This window comes from Choristoneura fumiferana, chromosome 13 (assembly GCF_025370935.1).
Source record: "Choristoneura fumiferana chromosome 13, NRCan_CFum_1, whole genome shotgun sequence".
Taxonomy (NCBI): domain Eukaryota; kingdom Metazoa; phylum Arthropoda; class Insecta; order Lepidoptera; family Tortricidae; genus Choristoneura; species Choristoneura fumiferana.
Genome location: NC_133484.1, coordinates 12,258,894 through 12,279,000, shown reverse-complemented (window position 1 = coordinate 12,279,000; position 20,107 = coordinate 12,258,894). Strand labels below are relative to the sequence as shown.

General features: G+C 34.1%; 1 protein-coding gene across 5 annotated transcripts in view; it reads right to left on the bottom strand.

Moving 5' to 3' along the window:
- The window catches only part of LOC141434082 (homeobox protein abdominal-B-like), a 122,130-nt gene that overhangs the window by 28,052 nt on the left and 73,971 nt on the right, over nucleotides 1-20,107 (bottom strand). For 4 of the 5 annotated variants that reach the window (XM_074096356.1, XM_074096358.1, XM_074096357.1 and 1 more), the window contains one exon: nucleotides 17,348-17,408. The gene's annotated coding sequence lies outside the window, so the exon portion shown is untranslated. Of the gene's footprint in view, nucleotides 1-17,206; nucleotides 17,259-17,347; nucleotides 17,409-20,107 lie in introns of those variants that run through there. The other variant, XM_074096360.1, reaches the window with a different exon arrangement.

Here is a 20,107-nt window from a genome sequence, read left to right as displayed (position 1 = left end):
CACAATGTTCTACCATGCACTTGCAAATCTTTTCCGACGTCACACATAACCACTCAATTTACAGCATTAAACTCTATCATTCGATTGATCGTTTACCAAGCATGACCAAAAGCTTAAGTTTGATCCAAAATTGCGTCAGTGAATATTTTGACAGGTTCTTACAAAATTTCAATTTAAAATGTCAAAGGATTATTTACAAAGAAGGAAATTGTCCCCAAAGCGTTAAAACGACAATAAAAGATAAATTAACAAAAAAAAAAACAAAAGGCGACGTTGCGGCGCTGCGTAACAATACCTACAGACAAAGGGTGAATGGATATGAATATGAATGGGTTGTTTGGTGAAATTGGGCCACGCTGCCAAAGAAATGGCTTATTAACATATTTTTTGCTATCTTATTGGACAAATTATTCCGCTTTCACGAAGAAAGCTCCAGTGTTATGTTAATTGCTAAAAGAGAATTAGAAAAAAACCGGCCAAGAGCGTGTCGGACACGCCCAAAATAGGGTTCCGTAGCCATTACGAAAAAATTAAGTAATATTTTTCCAAGGATTTCGTATATATATTTTATACCTTAGGCTGCCATTTAAGAGTAAAACTACTAATAATTCTCAAGCAAACATAGCCTTCATAGTTTTCCTTGAAAGTTTGATTTTAGAGAGGGGGGGACGCTCGATTTTAATGAAAATTTGCGCTTTAAAGTTGAATATATCGGAAAAATATGAATGAATCGAAAAGTCGTCTTAGCAAACCCCTAATGGTTTTAAAAAAACTATCCAACGATACCCCACACTATAGGGTAAGATGAGACAAAAAATCACCCCAACTTTACATCTATGAGAGGTACCCTAAAAAAATTTTTTTTAGTTTTTTATTGTAGCATTTTGTTGGCATAGTTTACATATATATCCGTGCAAAATTACAGCTTTCTAACATTGATAGTCCCTGAGCAAAACAAAAAAAAATAAACTGCTGTAGTCGATGTATGTAGGTATAGTCACAAAAACTATATATGGATTGTTTTCTGCGTTAAAACATAGGCACCTCTATCTCAAAAAAGGGTAGGTAGGTACATTACAAGGCTGGGCACGTAAAATGTAGAAAAGCAGGTTTCATCGTCTCTTTCCATATTTTATAAAGCTATTTAATTATGCATCCGTTTATAATAATGTACTATGGTAATTGAAGAGATACCCGAGCAAGTGGTTGTTAATATACACGAAGAATTTTTGCCACAGGGGGCCTTTTTTTGAAATATTATTTGTGAAGCTACAATTCAAAAGTTGAAAAAAAAATCAGTTGGATTTCAAATATGAGCAGAGTATACCTACTTAATAGAAAATTAGATCTCTACGAGTACATCTTTTTACCAAATAGTTAAAAAAATCTTCAAGTCAGCTTTTTACAAATAAATCGATTTTTCAGTATCATAACATAGCGCCCTAGTATTATACTCGTAGCTCCAAATGAGAGGGCTTGGGGCATAGTTGCTATGCGGGCCTAATGCAGATTGAGAATTCAACCATTTAATGTATTCGCAGGTGTGTACATTTCTTTACGATGTTCTCCTTCACCGTAATTGTCATGGTAAATTTCCAACATAAAGAGCCCGTGCTTGAACCCGCGGCCTTCTGCTTGAGAGCGCTTAGGTCAAACTACTTTCCACCACATTCAAACGGTATATTTTGGAGGCACAAACGTCAGCATTGAAATGATTTTCTTTCTAGCCGACCAGTATTTTTAGCATTGTAAACGAACTACCTGTGAATATACACTCCTAATTGTACGTTAGTAAAAGTTCCCCAGAGTTACTTAATTCTTAATTTTCCCAAAGGTTTCCCGGATTGTTACCCCGAGGCTATATATTAAATTACCTTGCGCAAGGGATCCTCAAAACGGACTCAACCACGGCCTCCTATTTAGGTAGGCAGTTACCTACCTAACTCTTATTAGGGGTAGCCTCATATGAGTTGCGATTTCAACACCACCTTTGTGCTAGTTGTATTTTGTTGGCAACAATTTCACTTTATTGTAAAAAAACCTGATTCATCAATATCTCAAAAATAGTAGAGTTTGCCTACTCAGGAAAGCTTTGGAAACGTAAATATAGTTGGGAATTATATTTACGTTAATTCTTATCAATTTTATTCACTACAAACATGATTGAAAATTACAGAAGTCACGGTCCAAAGGCAAGACAATACAAGACAAAGAATTTCTTATAGACATGTAAATAGGTACAAAGCACATAGGTGAAATTGAAATCGCAACCAATGGAATACGAAAGCCACAGCTCCGGAAACGTCATCTAAGCCGAACTAAATAACTTACTCTGAACAAACGCGATAACAAACTGAAACCGACCAAATAGTTTATTTTAACCTCACAACATTGAACCTCAATCAATCCGTAATACGGTTGAAAATGATTCAAGTGGCGTACGTTGAAGGGGCTGGTTCAGCGTAAAAGAGCAACGCAACGCTGTCTCAGTAAACCTCTCCGTGACGAGTTAATCCGTTACCGCAAAACTGAAACTCTGCGAATTACTTTTGCTTGATATTAGCTACTAGAATTGTTTTATATCTCTGCACCCTCTAGAGTCTTTAGACGTTGGCAGATAAGCAATATTAGATAGAGTAAGTCCCTGAAGAGGTCGATACCTACTAGATAGCTGAGAACAAATGTATAAAATAAAGTTTAGAATATATAAATAAGTACAGCTTCTTAAGACTTTAATATGATTGTTTTTTTGTTTTTGAATCGATATGGGTTTTACGGGATGACCGTAAAAGTAACAAAAAAAATTGGAATTGAAATAAAAAATACAAAAAGACTCCAAAAACCAATCTTAATTTATGCTACCTTAGTTTATTTTCAACAAAAAAACTATGTTATAAAATTAGATGAGCGAACTAAATTAAATGTCGTCAATTGTCAGATGTGTTTGCCGGCTGAAAGTGCTGAATCGCTGAGCGTCCAAATTGATCGTAAATCTTCGTAAGTTACGCTACCGCTGGATGAAAATACGCGACATGACGACCGCTACGTAAAGAACTCAAAGTGAATGCTCTCTGAAGATATGCTTTTTATTCATGAAGGAGAAATATCTTGGCACTGTACTTGTTTCATTAGTAAGGTCATACAGAATCGAAAGGCAAATCCACTTAATAATACATGTTTCGTTCTAAAATATATTGACCAAATTGAACGTACAGAGCCATCTCTATGCAGAAATTAAACTAAAAATGGATAGCTTTGTTCTGACTGGGCACTGCTTCGTGATAGCGCTCCCCATTCTTAGTTCGAATTACAAATATTTTTTTACAAACACGTGGCAACCATGTTGCCGCCCCGGCCAATCACAAAGCGGCTATCGCTGGAGAAAATATGGCGGATAACTAGCGGGCATATCAATCCCCATTATTATGTCTGCCAGCGGGGAGAACGGACGTGTGGACGATAATTTTAGACGAGAGTGGGAATCGATTCAGACTTAACGTAAACAGAGTTATTATTAGCTATGAGATGTTTTACAACTGGCCACGCTTTATAAGAAGTAAGTGTACAGAATGTAACCGAAAATATTTTATACCTACCTCTAGATAAAATGCAATACATAATATAGTTTACAACAACGTTTTACTTCATGTAGCTATTCCCGCAGATGTCCATTAAAATTAATAAAAATACTTCCTACTCTGTAGAAAATACGAGTAGGTTGTAATACCTATTAATTTTTCGGTCGATACTGAGATATCTCTCATAGGAGTAGGTACCTCCTGTGCAGCTATGTCGTAATAATTTCTTGTTACGGTATAGGAAATACAATAAAACATATAAAAATAGTAAAGATCTTCTCATTTACTTAACAGCTTTAGCCCATCTTGTGTCGTAGAGCAGAGTTTCAAGTTCAACTAATTTGAATTTAAATCACTGACTTATTCCAACCAATCTCTTTCCAATCACCACTCAACTTGTAACACATATAAATGGCTCGAATTGAATCTCATTACTGGCTAGATAACATGTCGCACACGATATTTAAATTCAAGAGCGTACGATAAGTGTGCGACATAAATATGGGAACAGATGTTGGGGTGAATGACACTTGGCCGATGCGATGCATTTGCTGATGATTGATTTACCAACTCGGGCGGGCTTTGGCTGTTACGATGTCCGTATTTAACCTCAACCTCGGTGTTGTCATACAACATGGGGTACCGACACACCTGGTTAGAATTTTTCAAATTTGTTTCTGTCTTACTCTAACCTACTCTTTCCTACCTCAGTGTACAGTCAGTATCTGTGGCCAAGATGCCTACAAGTAATTAGAGCTGGATGGCTTAAGCAAAGTTCTGTCTTACTTTGGTACCATGTAAAGCTAGCGTAAAAATGGGATGCTTCGTACGTAGTGTGTAGTTACATTTACGCGACGCCTACTTCATTTTCAACCTGAGAACTTTTCTTAATCTCTTCTTAATTTGAATTTTATATTTAAACTAGCTGTCCCGGCGAACTTCGTACCGCGTACTTAACAGACAATCAATACATGTCTTGTTAAATTTTAGCTAAACTTTGAATGTAGGTCCTACATTGTAGGATTTCAATAATGTAATTAAATGAGTACAAAATAATATTAAGTTAATAGTTTATTACTTAGAATAATGAGGCTTAATAAAACAAAGTCAGGTTAGGACACCATTATTATAGATATAACTCAAGAATGGCTAGACAGATTTTGAGGGATGGTACTAAAATTGACCGGATGATCTGGAATGATTGAAACCAACCAATTAGACAGTTGTATTTGAGATGGTATTACGTCGCGTAGGTACTACCCGCAGTTTATTAGATGAACTAAAACATTACCCTCCTTTTTTGGGTACTTGGGTAAAAAGTACCCTATATTTTTGTCTTCAAATACACGCATTACAGTTGGTAATAAATAGCTTGTATTTAATTAAAGAAAAGTACATAAGGTTTAGAGAGTGAGAGAAAGCTTATTGTGTGAGAAAGACAGGAGACCGGCTTCGTTCTCATCCCTACTCCGTGCTGTTTACTGGGTGAGAAGTGACACCGGTAGACGCCTGGCGGGGTTAACTAATCGAGTGATAATTGATCATCATCAGTTATCGACCACCAAGGATTCAAAAATTATTAAAGTAAGTACTAATATTATAAAAATGGGGCTTAGTGGTAGAAAGATGAAAATTAGGGTGGTATGTATTTTTAAAGCCAAATCATAAAAAAATAAAAATATTTTTTTTAAGTCTAAAATATAAAAAAACAATTTAGGGGTGGCCTACCCTTAACACTTAGGGGTATAAAAATAGCTTAAGTCCTATTCCCAGATCTACCGAATATACACACAAAAAATCATAAAAATCGATCTAGTCGTTTCAGAGAAGTTTGGTTACAAACTCGTGACCCGAAAATTATATATTTGATATTTCAAGACTTCATTAAAACTACTTTTATACAAATTTATACTCAACCTTATATTCAAAGTATACAAATAAAATAAAAAGTTAAAAAGAATGCCCTTAGGCAAGATTTTGAAGATGCTGGCAGCGTTCCTTCTTTGAATAGCTTAATTAAAACTCATTCTGTCTAAATAACTCATTGTTTAGGATAGTTAATAATTAAATAAATAGTCAAATAATTTCTACATGACTTAATTATGAGCTACGAATATATAATAATGATATTGTGAGCATCGAATTATTATTTTTAAATGAAGTGATCGGAAAAATAACACGCAAGTTTATATGTCCCTTGATTAATTATAATTCGGTGAGTACAAACCATTATATTATAATAGACAAAACTTGCTTAGTAAAATTAACTCTCCTCAAACGCCCCATGTCAATAAATAACGAGTATTATAATTAGAATAAAAAAGTATCGTTTAGACACAGACTATAATCGCTTCCTGTTAATTAACAGCGGGCAACAGAAACCACGCCGGTGCCTACAAATCATATAATAAGGTACATTTCATACAAGTTAATTAAGGAAAGTCGTAGCATATTTAATACGAAGCATATTAGTCCTTGAGTTTTAAGATATTGAATGGTCATCCATTGTTCTCTAAGAATGAAGTAGGTAGATGAATTTAAGGATTGATTTGTTGCAAACATATGGCTACTTAGCTTCGTAATCGGGTTAGATAATATGTTTTTTATTTCACAAAAAACAGGAAAATTGCTATCATTGTATAAACAACCGGATAGCTTTGTTTAGTGGCCCTGACTATGAAACTTGAGGTTCCGGGTTCGAAAACGTTAGGATGATTTGCATCTGTAGATGTGTGTGTCCATATTATGGATGGAGTTTTAATATATTTCAATAATACATGCAATGTTGTGTATATTTTTATCTAGTACTCCTTTAATCCATAATAGTTAGATACTTTGTTTAATTTGAAACTAGATCGATTGGTGTGAAATGTAGGTATGTACTTATTTATATTTTATTTATGTAGTCTGAAGTGGAAAATCCTGGAGTATATTTTTTTATAGAATAATTATGAGAGGACACTGCATCATCTCCCTGGCAAAAAACCATTTTTATGCGAACAAAAAATCTTTTGTTCACTTCAGATGTAGGTATAATTTCACGACAATAGGGAGCGAGGAGGGCCAAGGTGATTTAAGAAAATTACATTATAAAAAGAGTAAAAGAAATACCCTGAGGGAGTGCGGCGCGGTTCAAAGACATTATTATAAAATGTACCCATTTAAATTCAAACATAAAGTTGGCTGCCGTATTGAGAATGCTACGGATTATATTGTATCGAATAACCGGTTCAGTGAGAAGCTGAAAATAAACTCGAGTCAATAGTTTAATGCCTAGGTAGTTGAAGCAAGGTAAATAAAGGTTTTACAAAATATCGAGTATCCAAAGAAGTAAGTTTAAACACATATACTTACTTGTAATTAAACATGTTAAAAGTATTACACTATAATTATGACATGTTTCTTTACGAGTACATTCAAATTTATTATAATTTATTTTTTTCTCAAAAAAAATTACAGCATAAAATATGACATCAGTCGCGCAAAATATTTAGTTGTAGGTTGTATCATATTTTTAAAGTTTCCTGGTTTAAGAATAGGTAGGTATAGTACAAACGTACCTAATTTTTTGTAACTTTAGAGTAAAAAGGTACCTAGTGCAAAAAAAGCTGAAGCCAAAACGCGTCATAAGTTTACGTAACTAATATCCGTGTAAAAATCAATGAAGCACAATTGACGTAAGAAAACTTCGTTTTAGTCTATCGCTAGGGTACCTACATACTAGCACGACACATAAATCAAACTATAATACCTACCTAGCATGGCACAAATTACAGGCTTAGTAATTCTGAAATATTCGTGATATATCCTCATAATTTCAACACAAATAGCAAAGCTGAAGGAAGATTTACTACTCGATATTCAAGTTTATTAGAGGAAAAACTGATCGAGAACCTAAATTAGTTTGAACAGGCGAAGGCTCTCGTAGTAAATGGAAACTTCATTTTGCTAAAGCACGCTATAAGTAAAATTGTAGTACCTATGCTAAGAGAATTCAGACCCTACCAGTTGAGGTGAAAGCTTAAAACGAAGAATTATTCGTTGCACACGATCATCGCTGCGTAGAAATTAAGACCAATCTAATCAAAGTCTAACTTTTAATAGGTATATACAGAATGCCGGACCTAATGTAAGGTTTTACTAGCTTTTTCTTAAATTGGAAAAGCAGACGCCGTCCGCCGACAGGGAATGGGAACTTGTACAATAAAAACTTTCTTTGTTACCAGTCTGATACTATCGGGCGAACTCTTTCGTACTTACGAAAGTATTTCAAGCGAGATTACTGGAAACTCTCGCTGAAAGGACATTTATTACGAACCAAAGGCAAGTAGATTAAATCTTGCTCGGGAAGTATTCATTAGGTACCTACCTAAAGTTGACGTAACTTTTAAAATCGAGTTTAAGATAATCATCTTTTAATATTTGGAGTTTTAGACTGATACGCGTTCATTATAAGTTATCGATTATGTTTTGCATACTGATCCGAGATTAAGAATCAACATTAAATAGGTAGAGTAGAAAAGAGAAGGATAAATTGAGGAAATGTAGGTAGGTAATTCATAGATTTTTTTTAAGTTTATGCTTAGCTCAGTTCTACTTAACTTGCTAGCCATTCCAAAAAAAGGACTATAAGTATAACTATTATCAATTTTCCAGTTGCCGTCTACCTCTTTGTCTTATCAAAGCGATTATTTTGTATGGACCAAAAAAGTATAATTTCATAATTAAAATCAACATTCTTTGCTTATTTGCCTCATTTTTGTTTTCACAAAACAAAACATACTGAGCAAAACATGTAGATTTTTTGTAGATTTAGATGAAGAACTTTTCAGTTGTTTTAGGGAGAAATTCGAAGTGTACTAAATCGGTTCCCGTTATGCGCGGGTTATGAATCAATTTGATTTAAGCAACAATACATATGACAGTTGCAATAATATAGTGGCTCAAGCTCTGATTTTTATAATCATTGCAAGCGTTAAAACGCTCGCCTAAACATTTAATTTAACCAGTGACGTTATAACAATAATATCTCCGAGTGAAGGCGCGCAATTACAAAATATTCTCGCGAGGTTGCAATTAAAACATTCATCCGCAAAATTCCACGGGGTCGGGAACTTTGAGATTCCCCCTTTAGGATAGCAGCCTGTAATAGCAGACTCACATTCTTCGGATAACGCCGTCTCGCAAAAGTTTCTTATTCACGGAGAGGAATGCGAAGCGCTGCGGCTTTAATAAGTTACGAACGCCTCCAGCACCGTTTCATTGTTCGAAAAAACTTTCTCGGAGCTTTAACGTAAGGCATTGTAAACGTAACTAATTAAGAACTCGCAGTATCATCGACGTGTGAGCTTAGGATTATTAGCAGGTAGATACAGTTTTGACTCCGGCATGCTTTTGTATGTTAAAGTATAGGTGTCCTAGAGTTTTAAATATATCCGGTTAGTTGCACATAGGATTAGAATTATAAGATCATTTAATAGAAATTACATTACACGTATTTTCTACAGAATGCAATGCTTTTAGTCTTCCCGTTATCATAACACTAATAAACGCGTTAAAATATGAGAGTTGAGTGAATGTAATTAAGAAATTAAGGAAACAAAAATCGTAAAACCTATGTTGAAAAGAGCTTAGACTATAGATACATTCGATAGATAGCCCTCTCGTTCTGAGAGGAGGCCTGTGCCCAGCAGTGGGACGTATGTAGGCTGGGATGGGACTATGATGGATAATTATTTGGTAGATTGGTAATGAGAGTCCGATAAGGTTTTAGTTTTAAGTTCATTGTTTAACCTGTTTTCCACTAGATTATGCTGTTCAATTTTATAGAAATTCAGCGTAATTGTCAAGGGTTATATATACGTAGCAACCCTAACTATAGATACATGTTAACATGTTGCATACCTACTTGATGTTGAGGGAGGAGTACCTACACCTCATTCTTAACATTTTTTACCCAAGATCCTTAAAATAGCTGATTAAGACACAGGGGAACTCTCTTCTGTAATCCCTGAGGTACATCCTGGGGCACGAACTACCGATATTTATAAATAATAATATAAAACAATATACAGCAGTGCTTAGGAGTTAGCAACATAAAGCTCGCCCCGAGAATAAATGGATTACTTGTGTCCATGCCTCGCCATCTAGCGGGGGGGCTCGGTACTGTATGAGTTATTGTTATTGCATGGATTTCCCTGCTTCCGAACATGTTTTCACTTACACCCCTCTTATGAGGAAACGCCATAAAATCTGGCTAAGATATTCGTATTAAATTGGTCGAAGTTTTATAATGTTTTCTATTTAGCTAGGAAGGTATTGAAATTACTTTCGAAGTATCCTCACACTGACTGATGACTGCCAATATAAGAGTGCGTCAGAAATTAAAAAAAACAATGTGGTCTCAAACAATCTAACTTTGCCTTACTCATTAAATTCGCTGTCTGCAAGCTAGGTACAATTTATTCATTGAAAAATTATCTTTAATAAGGCACGTGAACATCTCTGGTAGAAATTAATTTGCATTATCTGATTGAATTTAAAAATACATATTAGGTAGGTATAACAGGAAACATTATTTTGGCTCGTCAGTGTATCTCTCCTTTTGAAAGAAGCTCTTCAAAAAGATGTATTTCTGAAACGCGTAATGTATGTAACATGCATTGCTTTAGCATCGTTTCTAGGTTATACATGAGTCAGTGAGTGACTGCCGACGCTTATTGGCGTCAACGAGGCGATAAATGCATTCGTGGGTCGGTGTTAGCGGACGCATAATTTACTGAGAACACCCGCGAAGAAATGAAACGTTATCGATTCTTCTCATCCCAACCTATATACGTCCCACTGCTGGGCACAGGCCTCCTCTTTTAGAATGAGAGGGCTTGGGCCTTAGTTTCCACGCGGGCCCAGTGCGGATTGGGAACTTCACACACACCATTGAATTACTTCGCAGGTTTTTGCAGGTTTCCTCACATATGTTTTCCTTCACCGTATAATTCGTGGTAAATTTCAAATGTAATCCCGCACATGAATGTCGAAAAACTCAGAGGTGCGAGCCGGGATTTGAACCCACGATCCTCTGCTTAAGAGGCCATAGGTGAAACCACTCGGCCACTACTGCTTCCTATCATTATCGATACTTATTTAACTAATATTTTTTGTTTTATTAATTGGAGGAAAATAAAGCTGGGCTCATTGGGGGAGGCCTATGTCCAGCTGTGGACTGCTATAGGCTGATGATAGTGAGAGCTGGGGTAAGAAAAGTTCTTGAAACTCCGTCTATCACGTTTTGTGCGTGCGTTTGCATTAAAAAAATAATAATTTCAAGCGCTAACTACGCCCATATACTAATATGCTTAACATAAGAGAGCTTTAAAAGTAAAACCCCTGACGTTGTCACTTCAAAGTTCAATATCTCAAAAACAACTTTGATGAAACATGTCTAAGAACCAACGCTAAAATATCTGATTCAAATTAAAAAAAAACGCATTTAAATCGATCCAACCGTTTAAGAGCTACGGTGCCACATGCAGACACACACACACTCCGAGACACACAGACGCGCAAACACACAAAGCGGTCAAACTTATAACACTTTCTTTTTATGTCAGGGATTAAAAAATCTTATGCAGCAAAGGTTTTAAATCAATCATAAAAAGTAAACTGAATATATTGATTTATCCTTATTTTATAAATACATAAATAGTATTATTATCATTCTTGAAAATTTTGTACTATGAATTTTTATACATAGGTAAATTATTAGTCACAAAATAGGTACGTAATTTTGAAGATTAATTCAATCGGGACATTTTGCACTGATTGTGTTCCCAACTTTTAATTCGCTAAAATACGTGATGAAGAATAACAATACTTATGTATGTATGTATATAAATATTTTAGTGCACATAAAACACAAAATAATACAAAAGAAAACAACAAAACAAAAAGAGTACAAAGGCGAACTTGTCTCTCAAGATAAGTAGGCGAACAGTAATTTATGCACAGTGAGAAGAAAGAAATATAATTAACATATAACACTAAATAAACAACAATTAGTATGATATATATATAATATACTTACTATTTACCTGGACACGATACACACTTGCACATTATGAATAAACAATACATATAGATAAAAATAACACGATTACTTCCATAGTATCTTCAATCTATCCTTGAACGAGGCCGCAGACCTACCAGATCTTTCAAATACTTTACCTACTTTGCTCACAATATATTATTGAAAGAAAAATTACCCCACGCCATGCCACGCCTCAATTATTTTATTTTATATAGTGGGTAAACTAACCGTATTGGTACATTAAAAATATTCAACACGAGCGCGGTTATTTTACATGATTCAATCTCACATTTCACGGAGTAGCTAAGATACCTACGAGGCAATGCATTACACATTATTATGTAAGTTTCATCATTCATATCAATAATATAGAACCTACCAATTACCTTGTAACTACAGGGCCATACTCGTATGTGTAAGACTGCTGCATCCGTGAAGCTCGTGTGTATCATCAAGCAAAGCACTCCCAACTCCCACCAAATTACACATAACCTGTCACCATCACCAAACTACTCGTAAACACTTGACGCGTTGCGAATACAAATACGAGTTATCTTCACATATAAAGATCACGACCGTTTGCCACTCGAATGGTAGACGTACTAACGCATACTCCTTCATAATTGCCTTTAGTTCATTAAATAAGCGAATTGTATAAAAACGTAGTTAAACTGAAGCTGTAAAATCGTGTGCTGTCGCCTCGTACTTCCTAAGTTTCGATTATTACACGTATCATGCTGCTGCGCCTGAGCAAGCATTTGCGATAAATTAAGTTACTATAGCGTAAAGACTTCGCTTGGTATGTATAAAAAAAACTCTATCAGACAGACCACACACTGTGGTGTAACCGGCCGTTTTGTTTCATAAATTATAACCAATGATTACAACTTATGTAGACAGGCAGGTGCAATACTTACTTGGAATTACGTACCTAATATGGAAATATCATGAGGTAAATAACTATTTTTATTTGTGAGATACGCCTGACAATTTGTTTTGCGCTTTTAAATACAATAAATAATAAGGTTATGAAAACTCAAAATGTCTAATAGTGTGACAGAAAAAAGTAAATACATTATATGAATATGTACACAGTTTGATTGTTATTAGGTATATTACTGTCATTTTTTAATAGGTAACTTGGAATTATCTATACAAATTTTCAAAGGTCACAGACACATCCAAGGTTAAAAGTTATCATCTAGGTCAATAAATATACGTCTCATAGCTAGGCCTACACCTCTTTATTAATCTAAGGTCATGGGCTGTAGTTCCCATGCGGGCCCGGTGTGGGATGAGAAAGTCACACACGTTTCTGAATTACTTTTCAGGTATCATTATTATAATGTCTTTCACTTAAAGCTCGTGGTAAATTACAAATGCAATTTCGCACATGAATTTCGTAAAACTCAGAGGCTCAAGCCTTGAATTAAACATACCACTGTCCTCTGCTTGAGAAGGCATATATCTAGGTCGAATCACTTAACAATCAGAGTTTTTTTAATAAATATTCTACAATTCGATACACGACGATATCTCAATTTCTTAGCTTGAGTGTACTAACCAAATACATAAATATATAATGGACATTTAACTCTTGAGAACGCACAAGTCTTTCAAAATAAACATTAATGACTAAATTTGTTCACAAGCGCAAAATTTAAAAACAGCTGGACCCATTTGCCTTGCTGGACAAAGTTTACATGAATTAAAAAACAATCAAAATTTAAAATAAATAGTACCTGTGCGGCGAAGTCGGAACGACACGCCGTTTATTTGTTATAATAATGTAGAGTTGAGAAATAAATACCTCTTCCAACGCCATCTCTCCGCACTCGTGGGAACCTCCCAGCGCGTTAAAGGCATGCTCGCACGCATTTTCCTTTTTCTTCTACAAACAATTTATATTTTTCTTCCAAATTGCAACATTTCGTGCGATGCACACTCCTTTCTCGACTTGAGACCCACACGATACTGATTGTGCAGTGCTGACTAGCTTTCTCTTAGCAAAAAACTCATTTGAATTTTTATAGAAAAGTAGGTCAATTTTAGAAGCTTTGTAGTAGTGGGGACAAAAGACTGTCCTTAGACGAAATGTCCGTCCGTCCTCATGAATATTTATTAGCTAGTTGCTTTTAAAGTTAAAATCTGTTATTGTTTCTTGATTGTAAAGTTACTTGCTAAAGGATTTTGTTGTATTAAAGTAACAGAAGAAGGTTTTTTTTTTTTACTATTGATATCTTCAAACACACCGCAGAGATGCCTAGGTACAATCAGCACTGTTATTACACATGTGAAAAGAAATTCATAGATTTAAACCATTGTTATACAAAATTTTGATTTTACACTGTTTCACATCTATTATGGGTTGACCTAGAAATTCCTTTACCTGCTACTCTAAGGTTTAATGTCATTCGTGTGATATCAAAGATTTTCAAATAAGTACCGGTCAATATGCTATTAGCCTCATTGTTTTTTTTCGGATGTAAATACTGTCATACAATTGTCGATTCCACTGTTAATGCGATTCTGCTGCGGCTGCAATGAATTTTGGCATAGGATCTGTCTTCTTGCCACTTTGTAGCATTTTATAAGTAATTAAATTTAAATAAATTGCCAATTATATTACCTAGATATCTTCCTACTTTTATGCATCTACTAATAGGTACGTTAATATTCATAAAGTAGGCAGCTAGCCTAGGTACCTAATAAGTAAATAAGTAGGTAGAAACGAGATTGATCTTAACTATAAAGACTTCAGGTTTATTGCTCAAGAACTCAAACAATAGTTTTATCTACATTATTATATATCTACATAACTAAAAAACTAGTTCTGTAACTCTGTATAAAATACATAATTTAAATTCAATGAATTTGGTAATGAAATGTTATCTGAAATTGATTTCAGCGCCATCTATCGTTGTTGCTAGGAATTAAGTTGTAGAGTCAAAAGCTTTGAAAGCTAATTCGTAGGTAGTGATACTGCAGGAACGAGTTTGAGTTGAGATGAGATTTTACAGACTGTATTATTTACTTTCACTATATTTTCTTTGTTTTATGTACTATATTTTATAACTCTTAAGCGTCGTGAGACATTAGCTTCACATGTTTCGGGTATACCTGTATGAGAGTAAAAAAGAGTAAAATGATTATATGTCAAACAGATTATACTCTGTAGTATCGTTTCTAGTTTAAGTTCAGATTTTTTGCTCAAGAAAGTTGCATATAAACTAATCGATTAAAATTATTTTTGATTGATAACCAAGACTAAAAGGAACAGGAAAAGGACATTAGAAAAGCTTTCCGTGGTCTTCAGTCAGAATTGATTTCAGCGCCATCTTAAAGATTTTGCTTGAACTAATATAGCGTGGACTGGACGTGGAATGGCATTAGTTGGGAACCTTTGGAGCAATAATACGTATTCAAATTTAAGTTTTGGTTTTAGTGAAGAAATGTACCTATAGAATAAAGAGATAATGCTTACATGCATATAATTATGTAGAAGGCAAAGAACAAAAGCAACAAGACTGCAAAGTTGGTTAAAGTTTTTTTTAACATAAAGATTCGTAGGAAAAATAATTTAATGATATGAATTAGTGACACAACAAATACCACTTTCACAATAAATGATAAGTAATTAAATTATTATTCTGCCAATACGGATATTTATAGTACAGTGTCTAGATATTTACTATTTTCAGATTAAATGTTGCAGAAGGTAAAAAAAAAAACTATTATGTGGCTGCAGTAAAATTGATGGTTTTATCGAAAAATATTTATGACAAAATATATTTAACGAAGATATGTACAATTTCAGGCCAAAATCTAAAAATATCAGCGAAGTGCGGCATCAAAAACAGATTGTTTCGATTATGTTTCCCACCACAACACCTAATGCTGGTAAGTTGGCACTAGCATTCAAAATTTTGTATCACTGATATCTTTAGTTAATATAAATGGATTTAAATAATTTAATTTATTTTAAATTTTACTATTTTCAGATTAAATGTTGCAGAAGGTAAAAAAAAACTATTATGTGGCTGCAGTAAAATTGATGGTTCTATCGAAAAATATTTATGACAAAATATATTTAACGAAGATATGTACAATTTCAGGCCAAAATCTAAAAATATCAGCGAAGTGCGGCATCAAAAACAGATTGTTTCGATTATGTTTCCCACCACAACACCTAATGCTGGTAAGTTGGCACTAGCATTCAAAATTTTGTATCACTGATATCTTTAGTTAATATAAATAGATTTAAATAATTTAATTTATTTTAAATTTTGATTCTGATCTTAGTTATTATTTCATTGTTAATTATGGTTGAATTGTAATTTTAATATTTTGTGAGGAATAAATTATAAACTTCCTTCATTAGGCATGTATTTATAAAATGAACTATCATATATACAAATAAATATGGTAATGAAATAGTTGTAGTCAATGCTAATTTTTCTAATTATTTATACACATAAAATAATTAAAGCTCTTTTGACGAGCCATAAGTTATTTGATAAAAAAATAAACATAAAATATACTAAAAAAAATAATTCTATTTCGCTTATGAGTTTTCCATTCAAAACTAATGTTTTCAAGCACAAAGGATTGTTTTGAAAAATACTTTTTTTTTAAATGGCTATTAAAACCCTTATTTTCAGATTATCTGATTATCTATTCTTCTTCCAAAAGTTGTCAACATCTGAGCACTGGCACCTTTCCTATCACAACACAAGAAAATGCACACACGTGCGACATCACAGCTGTGTGCCAAAACATTTTTAGTTGCCATATCAGCCACCGAATGTCTGACGCCATGTTAGTTTGCCATCTCTCTCTGTTACTCGCGTGTAAGCTGCCGTATGCCGCGTGAAAACGCGTTTTTATTGCTATCTCTTTTATACTGCCGGAACAGGGACGAAAGAGCTGTTAGCAAATCGCAGAGCGTTCTTTCGATTCGAGAAGGGGAATGAAAAATTAAAAAAAGAAGTATGGCGGGTTTCGGGTGACGGAGAGTCAAAACTGGTTGGAGAAATGTTCACTTGCTTACAAACCGGCTAAGTTAGTCTATTATTTCATTCATACTTTCTAGTAAATATAGGTATTTATTCAAATACCTACAGTAAAAATATTTATTAATGGAGAGCGATACAAAAATAATTAATAAAATCGAATTTTTGGCACGATATCTTTCAAAATGAGAACTTATCAAGATGTAGAAATCTTGTTCCACAATTAAAATGCGGTATGTTTTTTACGTCATTTAGCTTTCATTTATCAGAAACAAAAAAACACTTGATGAAGTTGCAACTACGATTCTTTGAGATATCTAAATGCTCTATCTACAACTGCTCTCGGTAGTATTTAAGCCAAAGGTGAAGTTGAGATGACCATCCTTCCGACGTGTTCATGACTTATATCCTTACTAAGTACCTATTTTTTTTTAGAAAAAAAACGATGGACGGAATACCTACGGAGGGATATATTATGTAAATGTTACTGAACAGAAAATCGGATTTTATTAAAGTACTTAGATACTTACCATCTCGTACATAGAGTAGCAAGAATCCTACTAAAAATGCATAGACAGGTAATTTTTAACTTTGCAGTGCCGGCGCTACGTCGTGTGTGATTTTTCTATTTCTATAAAGTTTGTCATATCTAGTGACATCAAAACACTGACCTCTAAGGAGACGTTTTGGCAATGTTTTCAATTTCCTTAATTCACACCATCTTGACAAGATCTGTAACAATGCAAAGAAGAAGTCAGATAACTCTATCACAAAAAAAAAATATAAATGTTTAGAAAATTCGCTCATGATGGTTGATGTGTGGATGATTTTTTTCCCTCGCCTTCCCCTAAATATTTCCAGGTTTATTATTATTATTATTTTTTATTCAGGGATAGGTATCTTTGAAAAGGATTTATATTTAAATTGCTTGTATTTGCTAGAGCTAAGTAAAACGCTCCCTCTGTCAGCTAAACTGTTTGCTTGAAAAATCTAAAAAGGTGCACTTAGCCGGTTTTTTTTCTTACAAAATGTTTGTTATCTTGTTCGTAAATATTTTAAACAACGTCTTATACGTAATAAAAACATTTCTTTAAACCTCACGAAAGACACATGCCACGGATAACGAAAACAAGAAAACACATGTTTTTCTATCCTTACAATCATCCATCATCCCTTAATAAGCCTTAAAACAACCATTAAAAAACAAGTAGGCAGTAAAATATCTTACAATTTTGCCTCAGTTAGTTGCGTGCGTGCACATGCTCTTACGTGCCACTCGTAAATTAGTCAGAGGTGCAGTAACGCATTATTTACAACTACAGAGATAATCTTTACTAAGTGCAGGTTTATTGAAGAAGAGATATATTATATGCGTTAAAGTACCTAGAGGTATGTTATTTGCAAATGGTGTTGATAAGTTATAAATGATAATTATAAGTTATGACAGACAACATTAACAGACGATTAAAATGTTGGAGTGTCTCGTGTATTTTAAATTTAACTTTCTTAACATGCATGCTTAAAACGCATCTTTAAAAAATGGGTAAACCAAAACTTAAAGTCATATATTATATACACGTTGCTACTATGCACTGGTAACGGGTAACGAATTAAGGATAAGCGGAATAACAGATATTGTATGTGGAATGTCGTAAGTTTTGTTAAGTTTGATAATACTACAGGACCTCTTGTGTAAGTACCTATTTATACTCATAGCTTAAAAAATCTAGTTTAATTGCATAGTCAACTAAACTAGATGTTTTAAGCTATGAGTATACCTAGTTGGTAACAACGAGTAACGAATGAAGAAAGAGCATGTGGAGCCAAGTACCTAATGTTTATTTTACACGGAATTTTGCTAAACTTTTTGGTTTAATTTAGTTTGAGGATACCACAAGAATTAGGCTTACAATAATTAATAATAATAACGAGACCCTTCCTGTGTTCAACAAAAAGTAGAAATTCCTAAGCAGCGATAACCTTAAACGCTTAGCCATGCACATAGTTGCATATAATTTACACCAGCAGCCAGTACAACGCATTAAAGCCATTAAGATGCGGTCGATAAAAATAATTTACAGCTCATACCCAGAGGTCAAGTGTAGAAGGGACGTCCTTCCGTATCGTGATTGATTCCTAATAAACACAATTTATTACAAGATGGCTGTTAACTCGCGCCGAATGGCTAATCATCTATTAATCGCGATTTAACGCATCAACACTGTCAAATAATACTTGAAAGAACAAGCGATAAAAGTTTATTACTATCGTAACGCGCGTTTGTGCTCGCGGCCCGAGACGGGGTACAAATAAATTATGCTTATTATGGGATATTAATAATTATTTATGTGTCAAAATGTTTTCTATCCCTGCGTGAAAGCAATGGGCCAGTCAAAGCTCTTGTTAAATAATAAATACCTATATATTTGTCGTGGATTTATCCACAATGAAATGGCTATTTCACTCTGTTGCTACTTAAATCACGAATCAGTCACGTCAATATCGAGTTGACATCGTTAAATTTAACGATGTCAAATGTCATTGGAATATGAACTTTTTGAAATAACACTCATATCGTCGTACTCAAAATAATCAAGAACACATTGACTAAGTTAAAATAAGTATAATTTTCAAGGCTAACCTATTAGGTACTATTTATAATATTGACGAAATTAGTGTAATTTTAAAAAGTTCATGTTCCAATTAGGTATACAGTGGATGCAAATATAGTAAACTAGAAAGATTCCGCATTCTAACATTATTTTTTACGTGGACTATTTATGACTCTTTGCTAATCTTAATGACCTTATTTGTTATAATTCAGGTACGTTTAGCTATTCCTCGTTAGATATTCTACATAAATTAGTACCTAACTTCCCCTTTAGGGGAAATTAAAATCAAAATGAACGTTGACACCAAAAGCGGTATTACAACCCTGTCTCTTGAATACCTATTAAGGAACTTTACGGATCTTAAAGCAGAACGTTGAACTTTATTTCCAGCCAGCTTATAAATCTACTCTTAAACTCGGTGTTCCAACGAACCTTGCATAAAATCTTAAAAACACACGGAAGGCCGACAATGCTCCATAACCTACCGCAAAAGTTTGTCATTACAACTGCAATTGTTTCTTTGTTTATCGTATAAAATTTATAGGTGCTACCTTCCGTTTATGAGCACAGCAGTTATACGAGCGTTGAACTCTAAATCGGATAATTACGGTTTTTTAATGGGTGACGTATGGAAACCGACTGAGTTTGTGCGAGTGTGAATATTTCTTTGTAATTCAGCGCCGCGACCGCTGAAGCGGAACGACTCCGGCGCAGGCTTTTGTTTGAAGGCTGGCTTTGTTACATGACTTATATGTAGGCAGGAACCTGCAATGGTTTTGTTTACTTTCGAAAATTATTTTTCCTTCTGAAGTTTATCGA